Source organism: Papaver somniferum, chromosome 11 (assembly GCF_003573695.1).
Source record: "Papaver somniferum cultivar HN1 chromosome 11, ASM357369v1, whole genome shotgun sequence".
NCBI lineage: Eukaryota > Viridiplantae > Streptophyta > Magnoliopsida > Ranunculales > Papaveraceae > Papaver > Papaver somniferum.
Genome location: NC_039368.1, coordinates 60,236,860 through 60,240,977, shown reverse-complemented (window position 1 = coordinate 60,240,977; position 4,118 = coordinate 60,236,860). Strand labels below are relative to the sequence as shown.

General features: G+C 31.6%; 1 pseudogene; it reads left to right on the top strand.

The window, feature by feature from the left end:
- The first annotated feature begins 2,172 nt into the window (after positions 1 to 2,172).
- On the top strand, positions 2,173 to 2,603 carry LOC113324458 (annotated as a pseudogene).
- Positions 2,604 to 4,118: the final 1,515 nt, after the last annotated feature.

Below are 4,118 nucleotides of genomic sequence, written 5' to 3'. Positions count from 1 at the left end.
AGCTACAAATTCATCCATTGGAAAATTTGTGTTTGCTTCATAAGGTTGTTTTACACTATTTTTATTCTTCTTGAACAAGAGTGGGACAACAAGACTTTATTTTGGGGATCACAAAGCACGAGTTGGTAATAATCTTTTTTGATAGTTGCGAAACTTGTAATCTAGGTTAGTTCAAAAATCCTTGTCTATTCTACAGTCATTCTCTTCTGATATAAGGCCGTTCAAGGGTTGTTGATCATAAATCCTAGATTTAATTGATTTCAATCTAAAATCATATACCGACACTAATTGGTCGAAATCTAGATAAGAAAGAAAACTTCATCTAAGGTGTCTCATATATTCCTTAAAAAGTTTTAACAAGATATCTCTAGATTTATTCTAGTTGTCTTGTTGTAGAATAGATAAGGTATCTCTACAACTTTTGAAGAGTATAAACCTTAATTTTACAAGTTTGTTTTGATATTGCTTCTACCTAGTAATTTTTGAAAAAAAACACAAGATTTCCAAAACCTTGGTTCACATCTAAAGGGAAATCAAACCGGTGTTTTGTAAATGCAGAATATCAAAAAGTCTTCACTTACAACGCGTTCGGTTCGGGGAATTGAGAGATAAGGAATTCAATTCAGAGGGAATTAGACCGATTCTCCGAACCAAACATCACCAAAAATCTTGGAATTGGATTCTAAAAGAATCCAATTCCGCAAAATTTGTTGTTTTCTTTTCCATAGCCGAAGCGATGTAAAGTAATATGATTCCGAGAATCCAATTCCTGGAAATAGATTACCTTATAATCCTGTTGATAAATTGAACCGAACACGCCGTTAGGTTGAGGCAACTTTTAGGTTATAAAATATGTCAACTAAGGGAATCAAGTGCGTAGAGCCTTGCAAGGTTCAAGACACGTAAGGAGCGCGGCTGTAACTAAATTGTTTGGAGGGTGAATTAAGTCTCAACTACATTTCAGTTCGAAGTTTGATAGTAGGCTAGTGTCTGTAGCGGCTTGTTATATGTTCAAATATGAACGAGGACACGAGGTTTTTCTGCTATTGCAGTTTCCTCGTTAACAAAATTACTCTGTGTCTTGCTTTACTTTCTACTTCTGCATTATATTTTTGTTTGATATAATTAAAGTAAAAGCAAGTGATTTGATAAACAACCTAGACAAATTGTAATCATAACTTGTATAGATACTACTAGACTTGTTCTTGAGAATCCGTATGTCGAAATATAGATTACAAGACTTGTTCTTGTTGGAATTCGGTTCGTCTAATGTTCCGATACATACTAGGTTAATCTTGGATATTGATTTTTGAGATCGTCCAAGAGTTGTTATATACAATCAGGTTCAAGGATCTTTGATCTAAACTACTGATTGTACAAGAAAGGTAAACCGTATATACATATTATTCAAGGATCATTAAGTTGGTCTACTTGCAATTGTATTAGATTTTGTCTTATTGGTCCAAACGAAAAAGTTGGCGGTGTGCTTGGTACCCTCTCCTTTTCAATATCCCTAATAATTCTTATCAACCAATCTATCTTTTAACAATTTTGGTCTAATGTATCTTAAAAATGAAATATTCTTTCTCCAATAGAATTGGCCTATCAAATTAAGATAGCTGAAGCTTACACCGACTACATATTTGATATTACATCGATATTTTTTGACTTGTACTTAAATTTTTTTGAATGTGCAATAACCATTGAATCTTACACGACTCAATAACAACATCTTCTTTTGTGCTTTGAAAGAGTTGCATTCATTTCGTTTCCAAATTAGGAATTACCAAAGTAAGTAACACTAAATAATTTCAGATACTAATTGTGAATACAAAGTTTTACATGGTTCCAAATGTATACACTCAAATATCTTCCTAAACATTGTTCTTATACTAAAATATATACCCAAAAATCTCTTAATTAAGAATGCATATATATACGTGAGTAATATATATTACATATGTGATACATGTGATATTGTGTGATATTTATTAGAATAAAACATCGTATTTGTTATCAAATTTATGTAAGATTACTTTGATGTATTTGTTTTTATTTTCACATTCTAATGTATATCATTTATGTTATTTTCCAACGGAACAATGTAATTGTTTATTAGACCCCCCCCCCCCCCAACCCCCAACCCCCACCCAATTTTGATAAGTTTTTGGCATGACTCTGGCTTGTCTATTACAAGGAAAACCACCTCCTACATTAAAAAGAACTTATGTTATTCAAATCCCTAAAGATCAAATATATAGAATCCCATAACCAGAAAACGGTCGTCGATATGAAAAACTTTCTCGGAAGAATACTTGTCGAAATCCATGTTGTTGTTGTTTCTGTTGGATTCTCAGTATAATTTCTCTTTTGATTCTCCTCGCAATCATTGTTTCTGTTTCATTTTACTTCATATACAAGCCGAAACCACCAAATTACTCTATGGGGAGACGCTGTAAGTTTTAGCTATATGAAGTTGTTCACGATGTTTTATATGATGAACATCAAAAAGGGAAAATTCCACTTGGGGTTGATATAAAGTACCTGCCAGAGTGAAGGTTGGATCTATTAGAACTTGGAAATTTACCATTAGGGTTCATTGAGATGTTATTGTTGATAAATTAGCTGAGGATTCTAAAGTTCTTTCTAAAAAGTGTTCTGTTGATCTTAAGTTTTGGAAGAATTAGGATCCTCTTTTTATAATATCATGATTAATTAGAGTTTTATTATTTGGACTTTTAGGAGATTTATAAAATAATTTTGATGTTATTGGTTATATACAAATACAATTACAGACTTTAGGAAAATTAAATTTAAACGTATTCCATTCTTGATATCAGTTGTGATGTTTATATGAATGATTCTGAGTCTGATCCCTAATAAGGTCCAAACTAGGATTGAATTTTGGATAAAAAAATGAATTAGTAGATATTAGTTATCAAATTGAAGGATGGTAAAAAAAAAAAACCAAGTTGAAGGAAACAAAATTTTTTTGGACCGCAACAAAACAAAACCTCTAATGCTTAAAGCAGAGTTCATAACAAAAAAAAAAACATTTTAAAAAGAAGATGGATCTCTTGACAGGGCCAATTTTGACAGTATCTAATAAGGGTTTCCATTCTTCAGATCGAGAGAAAACGACGGTGTAAATTATACAGATTTAGCATGTCATAGATGGGTATTCAATATCAACCTGTGACCTGAATGTTTTTTAGTTCTTTTCTTAAGTCAAACTTCTTCTTTTTTTCCGAGCGAAGAGATAAATCTAAATTCATGAATATTCTAGGGTTTTTAAATTTGAACTTCAACAACAGTATATTCAAGCATGATTTCGTAACTCGGATGAAGGAGACTGTGAAGTATGATAACAATTTTAAATCATAAAAGAAAAAGATGGTATATTTGTGAAGAAGTCAAGGAAAATTAAAAAATAAATAAATCTAACTCCTCAAGTGGTGAAACATATGATAACCATGGTGAGGTCTGTCAAATTGTTTTTGGTTTATCTCATCAAAATTGGTAGAGAACAACAAAAGAGTTTAATAAAAATGGTAATTTAAAACTTGATTATTACAACGTTTATAATCTTATACCAATATTGAAAGTATCGGAGAGATAAAAAAAATTGCTTTTGCTACCCAAGGCATTGAGGATCTTAGACAAACTTTTCTATGAATATAATAGTTACTTTAATTGGATATGTTGCTTCCAGAGAAATCTCCCCCTCCAAAACATAGTTTTCTTGTAGATCTCGCGTTTAATTCGATTAACTCAAACTTTATGTAATAAGTCTTAATTTTAGTTTGAGAATTTTGAGTATTTGCATTTGGATCGAGATTTCTCCTTTGATTCTGATGAACTGATAAATTCATTCATAGAAAAATGTTCATAGAGGAAAGAGAGATACGGAATCAACGAAGTAGGAGAAGAAAAGAAGTTGAAAAGTACATTTTAGGTTGCAGGTCTCCCGAAGTACCCATGTGGAATTAATTTATTCTAGATACATCGTCAGTTTCATGCAATCCGACGGTCGAAGACCCCGTTAGATACTTTAAAATATGACCCTGTCAATGAATCCGTCCTTCTTTTAAATAAGAAACTTACATTTTAAAATGAAC